The sequence below is a fragment of the Rattus norvegicus genome, chromosome 3, assembly GCF_036323735.1.
Source record: "Rattus norvegicus strain BN/NHsdMcwi chromosome 3, GRCr8, whole genome shotgun sequence".
Lineage (NCBI taxonomy): Eukaryota > Metazoa > Chordata > Mammalia > Rodentia > Muridae > Rattus > Rattus norvegicus.
In genome coordinates, this window is record NC_086021.1 from 109,024,429 (window position 1) to 109,038,072 (window position 13,644).

Here is a 13,644-nt window from a genome sequence, read left to right on the forward strand (position 1 = left end):
CCAAATCATTCCAAAGCCTGTGCTTCCAAAGTAGGTCAGAGAAGCAGGTGAATAAAAATGCCCGAAACCTTGTAATATCTATTGATTTTTTATTGTGGTGTAACAAATCACCACAGATTTAGCAGTTTAAAATACCCATTTATCACATTGTTCTGTTGTTCTGAGGTCTGGGTGGGCTCATGCAGTTTCTCCTGATTCTCACAGTCTAGAATCTCAGCAGTGGTCAGACCAAGCTCTTATCTGGAGATTGCAGGGGAAATCCATTTCCCAATGTGTGTGTTGTCACTCAAAGTCTTCCCTTGTGGTGTAGGGATAAGAGTCTTGTTTCTTTCTAGCTGTTGTTAAATGCTTCTCCCACTTCTAAGTTCTAAATTCTTTTGATATTCACTGAGTAAGACTCCATTCCTTTCCATGAGCCCCGCCCCATTCCACACACAGTCTTCCTTTTGCTGTAGACCATGTGATTGGGTGGCATCTCAGCCTGTGAACCAATTCTGTATTCCAAGGGGAGCAGGTTATACTCCTGGGTCATTCTTAGCCCCCAGGGAGATTTTTGATTTTTGTCTTGGTGAAGAAGAACGGTTGGAGTTTTGATTAAAGAACATAATTGTGGAATGGTGGCTTTGAAGAGACTGCGGGACATTCGTGTCTAGAGGATCTGAGGTGAGGCAAAACTGAAAGCAAAGATGCCAAGAGGGCGTTCCGTAGCTGGATTGGGCCGAGCTGAAAAGGGAAGCCAGATGGGAAAGAATTAGCCAGTGAGACTTCCGTGGGTTTGGTGATTCATTCTGCAGGACTCTTGACCTCTTGGAACACTTTCTCACAGTATGTCATCTGACCCTCATAACGCACTTTCAAGGCAACTCTCTCTGGCTGACAAATGAGGAAACTTGCAAGTCTGGTGTGCCTCCAAGGTCAGACTATAGACCTGTGGCCAAAGCCACAATGGGATGGGCCCATTCTTTCTGGATCTCAGTACAAGGACACTAAGTAGCATGGATTTGTGGTCCCACTGTCATGGTCCTCTGGGTTCCTATCATCTACCCTTGCTTGGCCTGGGCTAATTCGTCCCATCCTAAGAGAAACAACTAGGGGAGTCTGATTGACAGGTGTCTGTCAGAGGATAGAAGATGGGAGAGATTTCTCTTGGTCTGAACTCTGGCTTTCTGAGGGGATAGGAGGAGTAGCAAAGGAGAGGATAGAGAGACTCTCCTCACCCCTGTAAGGTGCGGAGAAGGGAGGATTTAACAAGGACTGGAACGTGCTAAGGGGATGGAGGGTGTGTGGTTCACAGAAGGAGTGTGGATGCTTGCTAATTATGGTGAGCTGGACTTAGAGCAGAAAAATGGGGCTCTGCAAAGACAGGAGATGGAAGCCCAGCTGCCCGTACTCCAGCAGGCAGAAACAGCCCTTCCAGGATTTTAGGAGTCAAAGGTTGCAGGTTTTGCATATGGGTATGTGTGTCCTGGAATACGTGCTTACTGCTCCTGAATCTGCTTTCACAACTGATTAATACTGATGAGAGCGCTCTTCCAGTCTCTTCCAGTGACCCATGGACAGGCAGCCAGGAAGTCCTAGAGGAATCCTCCCCCATCTGAGGAAGCAGCTACTGCCCCAGGCAGCCTGGCTCTCAAAATACTATAGGAAAAAAAAATCACTCCATTAAGAAATCGAGTCTGGTAATCTCAGGCCTCAAACACTTGCATTTTCTCCAGTCTGCCTGGCTGGGAGAAAGGCAGGAAGGAGAATTTAAAGTGGCATGTATTGATTGGCTCAGCTTACCAAAAGAAGGCCCTTTACCAGCTCTTCCAATTATAATTTACTCCATAGTGAAAAGGAAACCGGAGAGACACCCCCCCCCCCCCCCCCGGAGCTGCTTCTCACTCCCCGTGAATTATGACGTTGTTGTTTTTTTTTTTCCTCAGCATTTCCAAAAGCTGCCTGGTGAAGTGCCGTTCCCTGCACCTGGGAGGAGATTGGTTGACGGACGCGGTGGCAAGTCACATTCCAGAGAACTGGGAAATTGGCAGAAGTAGGGAGTGAGTTGAGTTCACAAGGTTGACAACCTGTTAGTTAGCGTCAGGATGATAACAGGATTTGGTGGGAGCCTGACTTGGGCTCCAGTCCTGCCCCTGTCCCGTTCTTTGGTTCTGAGCACTTCTCATGTCCAAGCACTGGATCCTGTCAATAAAGGGACAGACCCGCTTGCACGTTGTGAAGACTCAAATAGATGAGGTCCTTCGGGTGCATCGGCAGGATTGAGCAGAGGTATCAGCAGCACTATGGGGGATTGTGACCCTATGTCCTCTGTGGGTGCTGGGTTACTGTTCCCAACAAATAGGAAGCCATGTCTTGAGTTCACTAAAATAATTACTGGATTAGAAAATGTTAGTTCCCCTTGCTTTGCATCGCCTCTTCTTACCTGCAATTTCAGCAGCTGTCTAAGTCCCTGTCTGGTGAGGGCTCGCTTCCTGGTGACAGATGGCCATGCTGTGTCTCCACACAGTGGAGGGGCTCAGGGAGCTCTCCATGGTCCCTCCTGTAAAAACTCCACTCACCAAACATGTCACATCCTCATTCTATCTTGGGGGCTAGGATGGTAATATGAATTTGGGGGTGTATAAACATTCATCCCATTACAGTTGCCAATAAGGCTAATAAATCTATTTTTAGGGTCCCTGAGACTCCCTTTCTCTGGATTTCATTTCTCTCAGCATTCTCAGGAAGAAAGTAATTACCTCCTGAGGCAGTGAATCACTAACAGTAGCATCTCAGGTGTGTGTGTGTGTGTGTGTGTGTGTGTGTGTGTGTGCGCGTGTGTGTGTGTGTGTGTGTGTACATTAGCACACACTGTGGGGGAGTAGGAAGGAGAGACAAGAGGGAGTGTTTTGGGATAGGGATTGAGTTGAATCTTCTGCCTTAGGACTTTATGACCTTCACAAGAATATTCCTTCAGAGATGTAATTAACATAACCAACAAAACTCCATGCTATGATACAGAAGAGAGAAAAAATGCAGAGAGCTACATTTTTCTCATAGATTTCTTCATGTGCACACTTGATGCTCCCCCCTCCACAGGTCTGAAGCCTCCCAGTGCACAGTTAACCAGGTCAACCACATGGGCACTCCAATAGGCTGTTTTCTTTTAGGGGTTCAAGCATGACTCAGATGACTTCTGTATTTAAGAGGCCTGTAGACCAACAGCTGAAATACACAGAGAGTTTTCAAATCTCTGCACAGTATAGACTACAGGCCTGGACAATGACTAGCTAGGAACTCGGAACTCATGTTGGCCTATGTGACTGGGACAAATAATTTCCCTTCCTGTGCCTTGGTTTTAAGTGACTAAATAGAATCAATCTTGAAGGACTCCTCCACACATACATTCTTTTGAATATTTACAATGGACCAAATATTTGGCAATAGATTAAAAAAGAGGGACTTAGGGGTTGGGGATTTAGCTCAGTGGTAGAGCACTTGCCTAGCAAGTGCAAGGCCCTGGGTTCGGTCCTCAGCTCCAAAAAAAAAAAAAGACAAAAAAGAGGGACTTAGTCATACAAATCTAGAGTTGCACAGCCCGTGGCTGATGTGGCAGTAAGTGGTATAATAAAACCCAGGTGGGTTTTTTAAATTTTTTTGTTTTTGTTTTTGCTATCTCTTTTCTCTGCCACACTTAAAAGAATCAGTTTGTCTCAAGATTACACAATGGTCTTCAAGCAACACCTCTTTGTTGTAAACAAGCAAAGGCCAGGGCAAAAGGAGACGGAAGGTTATGAACAGCAGAGACTGTCTCAATCTATAGGGAAGTGATGACTTCCTATGAAGTCCTGAACTGAGGGTGTAAGCCTGAGTGTGCCAGAACTGTATCCATATAGCCACTTGACTTCAAGGTGGCTAGTAACTGGATTGGACTTGGGTCTGACCCACACTGTTGGCTGCAAACAAGCAAACAAGCAAAACCCAATTTCTGTAGTCCCACATAAACACATCCCTGGACCCTTATGGCCATGACAGCATTGGCCAGTTGGTTTCCTAATGGCTTACAGAGATGATATCTGTCTAGAACACACCTGAACACAAACTTACAGGCTGTAAACTCACGGATACACAAACATTGCTCTCTTGACTTCAGCTGGGTCTTTGGTTCACAGGCTGGTTCATCACATGGCACAGGCGCATATCAAACTCATTTCCCGTCAGTGTGCTTGGACGTCAGTGGACTGTGCTCTCAGGAAATGAGAAACCCGTTGGATAACTGGGTTTTCTGGCAGCTGAAAGGTGAGGCAGAGATGCTGATGATCTCAGATGCATTCCAATTACACTGCTCGAGTGGTTTCTTCACCCGAGGCTGAGAGGCAAAAGCCATATGCTACATGTGTGTCGGGTCAGCATCCCACAGGAAAGGATGGGAATGATGGAGAAGAGCTAATAAAAGGCTGCTTACAGAGGTATGGCAGATTAAGCAAACCAGTATGGGGTGAGGAAGTCCTTTGGGGCTGGTAGTATGGAGGAGCTGTTTTTATTAGCTGCACACACAAGATCCTATCCCTCCCAAACCCAAAGGAACAAAAACAACCAAATAGAACAAAGTGGGATGGGGCCGGGGAAGGAGCTATAGCCCTGCCTGGGCCTGTGTCATGATCAGAGCTGTTACACTTAGGGGGAACTGAATGACCAATGACTGTCCCAGCTCTTTCCTCCCATGTTTGTATCAATACTTGGTGCCTGCCTTTTGCTTAGTGCATTGGAGCCCAGACAAGGAAAGGGGCCTGCTGTCTGATATAGTCCAAGGGCTTCAGACTCCAGGGTATAAAGTGGGATAAGGGGGTGTGGTGTTATAATTTACAACACGAAACAGCTTCAGTCATTGTCCCTGTTCTTAGCATAGAACTCACCAAAACTTCCTGGATTTCTGAAGTTATCAGAGGGATAAAAATAAGAATAATAAACTTTTAGAACCCCTTGAATTTATGCTAATAAGGTGAATTTTGGAAAGCCCCTCTGGAAGAAGGCTGGTTGCAAGGGAGATGACCACTTGACCAGAAGTTTACCTTTCAACTTTCCCCTTGGAGAGAGGAGAGGGGAAAGAAATGAACAGGATTAACACTAGCCCAGGATTTAGTCAGACCCATGCAAGGAAGCCTCAGAAACCAAGCATCACGGAGGTGACCACAAGTAGGAGCCAGGAGGGAAGCATACCTGGACAGGCCACAGAAGCTCTGTGCCATCCCTAAACTCTGTCACATCTTTCTTTGGAGGTTCAAAGAATGATACTCCTAAAACAAGGTGATTTTTTTTCTTCCTTTTGGTATGTTGAACAATTTTGTCAAACGGAAATGAAAAGTCTTCTGAAGAAATGTGAATCCAGATTCCTACCCCTCTGGGACTCCCCATCCCAGGACCAAGAGAAGCCTTCCTCAAATGCCTCTCACCCTGACTGGCCTAAGCAAGAACTGTGTGGCTTCCAGTCTTCTTACTGGGATGCCATTAGTAAGAAAAGAGACTTGGTCTGTCAACGCACCTGGACAAGTATCTGCCAGAGTGTTGCCCTCTGTCTCGGTCCCACAAAGAATGTGCAAACTGTTGTCTGTTTCATGGACCAAATGTAATCCGAGGCCATGATGTGTTCTCTAACCCAATTCAGCTCCTCCCTCTAGAATCATTTACTAGTCCCTTGATGATCCCCAACTTCTGCCTCGACTACAGAAAAATGGCGTCTACTGGGCAGGTGAGCTAATCACTCTGCAGTGGCCTTCAGTAAAACAATACACATCTGATTTTTCTCCAGAATTTGCTTTTGTTATTTTTATATAAATCATGGATCATCTGAGGACAGAGGGAAATTTCCCTCTTATCTCTTCTGCTCTTTTCCCTTCCTCTGTTCTTGTCTTGTCTCCACCTCCTCCTTCCCATCCCTCCTTCTCCCTTCTCCTTTTTCTTTTCTCTGTCTGTCTGTCAGTCAGTCAGTCAGTCTGTCTGTCTGTCTGCCTGCCTGCCTGCCTGCCTGCCTGCCTGCCTGCTTGCCTGCCTTCTCTTACTTTCCGAATGGCCATATGTCGCCAGGCTAACCTTGAACTCACTGTGTAGCTAAGGATGACCTTGAGTTTCTGATCCTCATCTTCCACCTCCCTAGTTGCTGGGGTTTGCATCACCATGTGCTCTATGTGATGTTGGGGATGAAAACTGAGCACATCCCCCGCACACTCATCTTTTCTACTCTACTGTGTGCCAGCTTTTTGTTGTTGTTATTTTGAAACAGGTTCTCTCTACATAGCCCTGGCTGGTCTTGAACTCACAGAGATCGCCTGCCTCTGCCTCCCTAATGTTAGAGATATAGGCCACTACGCCTGGCTTATGTGCTACTCTTGTATCACATAATTTTGAACCAAAATCTCATGGATAATCAACTTGAGAAGGTTCACTAATCACAGTTCCAGAGGCTTCCATCCATGGTTACTTAGCCCAGGCTTTTGTCCACGTTGTAAAGCCATGCACCATGGTGGGGGCAGGTGGTGAAGGAAGCTGCTTCCCTGGTAGCATCTGGGAAGCAAAAAGAAGGGGATGTCTAAGGGGGTGTTCTAGGTCCCAGTGTTCCTTTTTAGTGCATGTCCCTATATGACTAGGAAACTTCTAACTAAGCCCCATCTTTGAAGGATCCTCCTGTTAGTGCTAATGGTGGAGATCAAGCCTTCTACACATGGGCCTTTCGGGAACATTCCAGATCTAAACTATAGCAGGCTGGCCCTAGGCTTTGCCCTTCCAGATAAACTAGTGTTTTAATAGCCTGGCTTCTCAGGGCTGTTCTTACACACAGGCAAACTTGGGAGGGACTCGGGCTCCTTTGGTTAGAGACTCCTAGTCAGAATCAGAAACAGTCGCCTGGACTGTTGGTGGTCCTGGAGTAGACGATTACTTTGTCAGTCTGGGACCTGGGGAACAACAAAATCAGGGTGGGCAGGAGCTGCCTCTGGGCAGCAGAATGAACTCTATGAAGAGCAAGATTGAAAGTTAAATCCCAGGTGGGGAATCATTTTTAGAGGGGAAAGACACCAGGGTTGCCAGTTGGGGCTGAGTTTGAGGTAGGCTCAGTGTCATTTATTGTGTATCTGCTGTGTGCCAGACTCTGTATTAAATGTATACATCATCACAAACCTGCCGGGAAACCTGTGCTTTTCACCTGGCCGGTCTAAATGAGGCTCAGAGATTCTCAATGTCTTGTTAAACAAAGAACTAGCATTCAGACTCAAGATCACCCAGCTTCAAAGGCCAAATACGTTGACTCCAGTGGCTGCCCTTTGGATGCTACAAACTGCTTTTCACACACACACCCCTTGAACCTCCAGATTTTCTAAAGAACCTTTAAGGCGGGGATTAACGTTCCCAGACAGCATGTTTACCATAAAATCCTATCTGACACCTGTGGAAAAACTGGAGGTTTGGGCAACATGCAGCTGTTGTCTGAAACTGAGTGATAGCTGCTCCAGTTACATGGGAGATTTGTTCTAACCTTTGCCACAGTCCCCAGCCCTCTTTATTGTCCCCTGAACTAAGGCTGAGGATAAGTTGTCTTATCCTATCTTTTGCATTTGGTCCGCTCCACTGCTTTACGCTTGTGTGTGTGCATGCGTGTCGCGTGCCTGGATGTGCGTGTGTTTTTGGGTGCATGCGTATGTGTCTATGAGCATAGACACCATGACCACCTCACTAATGTTCCTCAGGAGTGGTCTACCTTAGATTTTAAAACTGGGTCTCTCTCTGAGTCCCAGGCTCACTGACTAGACCAGTCTTGGCCAGTAGGTTCCCTCTCCTCTCTGTTCCCCAGTATTACAAGTGTGTGCCACTGCGGCAGGTATTTTTTTCAGAGATCCTGAGGACTGAACTCAGGTCCTCAGGTTTTGAAGGAACGCACTTTACCTACCAAACCATCTTTGTAGCCCATTGATTTATGTTGTCTTTTTTTGGCTCCAGGAGGTGCTTAGCGCCAGTCTCCAACATACCCACTTCCCTAAAGTTACAAGATGACCTATTGGAATCTGAGCATGCATTGGACCTCCACCATGTGTGGACTCCTTCCTTTTCGATATTTACTTTCATCTTTTACAGTATACTTATTATTTCAATACAACAGTAATGGTTATAAATAATTACAAGTAAATTTTGCATGCTCTTTGGCCATGTGTGCCCGAAGCATTTCTCCCATAGGACCCCCAGACAGGTTTTAAGGACAGTGGTCTTAGTCCCTACCTTTTCAATATCTGTAGAAAGCATGGAAAATGCCTTCAGCTTTGCAGGCCTAGTCCATTGGTGATTGAACCCAATGGCTCATGTGCACTAAGCAAGCACTTTGGATTCTAGCCCCATTTAATTCATATTTTCTATTTAAGATGAAGTCTTACAAATTGCCTGAGTTGGCCTCAAACTCACTCAAGGCAGGCACTGAGGCACTGAATTTGAAATCATCCTGCTCCACCCTCCCAAACTGCTGGGATTATACACCTGTACCACCAGGCCTAGATGGAGGTTTTGGTGCTACTGTTGTTGTTGTTGTTTTGGTTTGTTTTCTTTAATATGAATGATGGAGGTATTGATATGATCTATTGGAAAATTATTTCAAAAATCTGAATCTGAGCAAACCATCAAGTGCCTCTTTGAGACAAGCGAAGGAGTACACTATATGGTGGCTGGTCTTGAAGGGTGACTGGAAGACTCCAGAGGGTATAAAGCCATCAAGTCAGGGCTGCAGTGCCAGACACCATCACCCCACCAGCAACAAGGATTGGTTCTTGGGTTCACTACTACTGATGTGTGTGTTCCTGGGATAGGGGCAGCTTTGCTCTCATTAAAAGAGCAATCATTACACTTCCTCATTTCCATTCATCTCCTTCCTTCCCTCAGCCTGTTCCTGCTTTCCCAGAGAGAAGACCTTCCTGTCCTTCACCCCAGAATTCTCATTTGCCTTTGGATTCCCTTTGGTCCAGGGAGAGTCAGGATTTAATGGCTATACATTGAGGTGAGGGTATCAGTGGAGTGCATGCTCTAGTTGTGGTCATGACTTTCCTATACCCCAAAGGGAAACTGGAGCCCTGAGACCAGGCATCTTCTCAAGGGCTGGTCAGCCTCATGGTGAGAAGATCTACATGTGTGTGGGATTTCTGTGGTGGGCTGTTCTGTGTCTGTCCTTTTGTTTTTCCAGTGGTCAAGCTTGTAGATTTTTCCTCAAATCCTCAAGGAAGTCAAACCAGCCAGGATTGAAGCCAGTGAGAGAGGAAGTGTCCTCTGCTCAAGACAAAGGACCTTCAGTGCTAAAGCTGGGACTGTCAGGGCAAGGTTGGGTGACTAGAGATTCTGGATGGTGCTGGAATTCAGACCTCAAGAAATACTGTCCAAATGTACACAATGAGTTGGATTTAGGGTCTGTGGGAAGTCAGAGAGCCCTAGAGGAAGAAAATAGGTGCGGGCAGAGTTCACTGTGCTGTTTCTCCCTATGCTCCCTCTCACGGGCAGGAGAGACTAGAGAGATGGTGCTAGATCAGATCCCAGGGGAAGGGGCTACGGGCTGTGCTTCCTCAGAGGCACGCCTTCTGGAGCATCTTCACATATGACCCAGGTCTAAAACCCCTGAAAGGAAGGTTTTACAGACAAGGGGACCAGGGTTTGAGAGGCTTGGAACCTGCTAAGTGTCAGTGTCCCCCAGACAAAATGTGCTGGAGCCTGCCCTTGACCTCTGCTGTGCTAGCTTTCAGGGCCTGTGTGCGTAGCCACCTTTTCTCCAGGTGGGTTTTCTTAACACAGGGATACTTTCAAATCCTTACTGCTGGAACTCAGAAGCTGAGCTTTATTCAGTCTTTCTGTGCCCTTTGAATGCTTGATTTCCCACTATTGGTTGGTTAGGGTGTGTGGCTGAATGTAGGGAGAGGGGGCCAAATGTCAGTGTCTTCTATTTCTAACTTATTAACACCAGCTCAGGAGAGAAGGTCAGATCTGTCAGTGTAATTGAGGTGTCTGTGAATTTCAATTACCTTATAGAACTCCCCACTCCCAGACAAGACAGTCTATGGCTAAGTCTAGTCTAGAATCCAAGAGCAAGGCATGCTACCTGAAGCATATCTCAGCTCCTGTGTGGGGAGAGACAGAAAGTCATGTGCATAGTCTCACTCTTATTAAAATTAAAATATTACTTAAAATATTTGCTAGTATAAGTCACTTGACTTGTTGCTGTGACAAATGCCTCATCAACTTGTACAAGTTGTAACAAAAACAACCCAGGGGAGAAAGGGTTTATTTTGATTCACAGTTCAGTGTACTGTCCATGATGGAACGAATTCTTGCAGCATGGGCCTGAAATGGCTGGTCACAGTCTCCACAGCGAGGAAGCAGAGTGCTGAATTCTTAGTGCTCAGCCAACGTCCTCCTTTTTAAAGAGTTCAAGAGCCCCCAGCCCATGAACTGGTACTTTCCACATTTACAGTGTAGCTTCTTATTTCAATTAACCTAAGTAATAAGATAATCCCTCACGAATATGCTAAAAGATGATGCTAGACCCTGGCAAGTTGATAAGATTAGCCATTGTGACTGACCCTGGACTCTGACCTCATAGGTAGCAATGAATATTGCTAGTAAGAGCACCAGTGGAAGGGGAAGCCCTGGGTCCTGCTAAGACTGAACCCCCAGTGAACTAGACTGGTGGGGGGAGGGCGGCAATGGGGGGAGGATGGGGAGGGGAACACCCATAAGGAAGGGGAGGGGGGAGGGGGATGTTTGCCCGGATACCGGGAAAGGGAATAACACTCGAAATGTATATAAGAAATACTCAAGTTAATAAAAAAAAAAAAGATTAGCCATTGTAAAGAGAGAGACTGTAAGCAGGTGAGACTTTACTGTGCTCTACTACACTGTTGGTGAATCCCTTGGAGCAGAAGGTATTCTTACAGCTAAAGGAAATCCATCCATTCATTCAGTCACTCTACAGGCAATTATCAGATGTCCCTTATGGGCCAGGCACCCTGGTGGGTGCTGTAATGACGTGGAACTGAGACTAACTACAGCCTTTTCCTCATGGGGTTCCTAGGCCAGCTAGCCACTGACAGGTTTCTAGATAGCCACGAAGAAAGGTTGCACATCCCAGGAAGGTCACAACAGCCAAGATCTTGTATGTAAACCTGTGTGTGCTTGGGACTAGGGAGAGACTGGTTTGGTTCACAGAGCACAGGGAGGAACAAAGGAATACAGAAGGAATCTCTACAGAAAGGAGGGAAGGAGGGAAGGAGGGAAGGAGGGAAGGAGGGAAGGAGGGAAGGAGGGAAGGAGGGAAGGAGGGAAGGAGGGAAAGAAGGAAGTCCTTTGCTTTCCAGAATTAGACACTTGGAAGGCCTAAGGGTCAATGACAAGAAAATGTTAAAGCTCCCAAGAACAATACAAACTTGGGAGCTGGCAAACTAGGGCACAAATGACGAGTTCTGAAGTTCATCTGAGAGCTTGGTATGTGCTAGTGCATTTATTTCCTGGACATAGCTGTAACTCATCTCGAGGTGGGCTTTGGAGTATGGGAAGAACTTCAGAGATTATAGAGAAAAGCAGAGGACATGTTCTAGCGTTCCATGACTATGACAAATAACTGAGACAGTCACCTTATAAAGAGAAAAGGTCTATTCTGGCTTGCAGTTTTGGAGGCTGTAGTCCATGATTGGTTGCTTTGGAACCTGGGGTGAGGCAGCATATCTTGGTGGGAAAATCAGCAGAGCAAAACTGCTTATCTCATGTCCAGGAGCCAAACAATAAGGGGCTAAGGTTTAACCATCCCATTTATAAATGTACCTCCAACGGCCTAAGGCCTTCTCCTATCACCATCCCCTCAGCCCCACCTCCTACAGACTCCACTGATTCCCAAGAATGCTACTCTGAGGTCAGCCTTTACATGGACCTTTGTAGACACTTAAGGTCCAAAAGGCATCCCAGCAGTGGAATTGGCAGAGCAAGTAGAAACTAGAAGGTTGGCTTTGGGTAGGCAAATCTACTGGGTGACCTGTGTAAAGACAGGACAGAGCAAGCTGTAGTCTTTTCCTCTGCAGACAAGGGTGAGATCGGTGAGACAAGAACACATGAGCTTTGGGAGGCAAACAGATGTGTACAGCTATTTATGGCTTATTTCTTCTACACTTTCCTCTACTTCTGTGTCTTCATCTGCAGATAGACTTCAGCCTGACTTCTCCCTGCAGAGCTGCTGTGAGGGTTGGAGCTGGGGAGCTATGCACACAGGCTGTGCAGCTTTTTCCTTTGCAGTTATGGGGAGCACTTCCTCTTTAGGTGACAAAGTGAAAGACAGGTACTATTTGGGGAAAGAAGAAAACTGGGCCCTATCACAGCTTTTTGGATGTGTGAGATTTTTCCAGAAGCCTTCACAGGTCACATGCTTACGGCTAAAAGAACTACTCATGATAAAAGAGGAAAGACTTTCCCAAGACCAGTCAGGTAAGTCTCTGGAGCTAGGGAGTCTGGCTGTTGGGGTTATCGAGGTCCCTAGCAGGATGTTGTCTAAACCCAACACTTCAGGGAGGAGGAGCAGGCACCTCCCAAGCATCCCAACGTTTCAGAGGTGTTTTACAATAACTGGCACACAGTTGACTCTCCGCCTAAAAGAATTAACATTGGGGCTTTGGCAGATCATCATAACCAGGCCTGGTATGTGAGCAGCCATAGCCAGCCAGGTTCAAGGTGCCTTTCCTTAATCCTATCTCAAGCCAATAAACCTCTAATAAAAAGGAGAGGAGAGAAGGAAGTGAGATTTTTAAGGCAACATGAGTGGCTTAGTATGGCTGGTATCAAAATCATAGTCATCTACAAAGTTCATTTGAATTCATATTGTATTTGACTTTTTAAAACCTGTAACATGAATCTCTGATTCTCCAGGGTGTTATGCCAAGCTTGATTTCATTTAGTACCCACAACCACCCAGGATTCTAACATCAAAGGCATGGAGTCCTGATAGCTCCTTTGACAGCTTGAGCTTATCTGTAGTCAGTGCCCATAGTGAGCTGGATCATGAGAACCTCCGCAAGCTGGCCTTCATCTCATCTCATCTAGAAGCAGCAGCACCTAGCTCTTGAGATTGTAATGATGAAGTCTGGTTTTCCCTGTGAGACAAAAGAGGGCTTTTGGGTGTGGGTAGGTTGGATCCTTGCCACTTTCTGTGATCTCCCCAAAGAGCAGAAAGTAGAAAGTGGTTGTGTGAAGGGAAGGGATGAGCATTTGGCAAAAACCATGCACTCTACAGTTTAAAGAGATGACAGGATTGCTGTTTAGCATGGCAACAAGATATAAATAGGCGCTAATAAGTAAAATCGGGCTAATTGCTGAAAAAAGTACATCTCATAATAAGCCTGCTTTACATAAATGTTTGCACACCCTAAAATCGCTTAATACCTGTGGACTTTATCTTATCAGCATGGAAAATTGCTAACTTTGCCACTATTAGTGGTGGGATTTCAGGCAACTCTCTTCATTTGCCTGAGGCTCAGTTTCATTGGCCATAAAATGAGACTAATAATTAACCTCTTATAAAAATGGCCCAGATGAGGTAATGTGTAGGAAGGGCCTTTAAACACTGGGAAGCACTGTACTGAAGTGTTTAGCAGTAATTGTTATAAT

General features: G+C 46.0%; 1 long non-coding RNA gene across 1 annotated transcript; it reads left to right on the forward strand.

The window, feature by feature from the left end:
* The first annotated feature begins 466 nt into the window (after positions 1 to 466).
* LOC134486129 (uncharacterized) lies at positions 467 to 2,682 on the forward strand. Its single transcript, XR_010064860.1, has 2 exons — positions 467 to 663; positions 1,926 to 2,682. It is a non-coding gene; the product is annotated as an uncharacterized LOC134486129 (long non-coding RNA).
* The last annotated feature ends 10,962 nt before the right edge of the window (positions 2,683 to 13,644 follow it).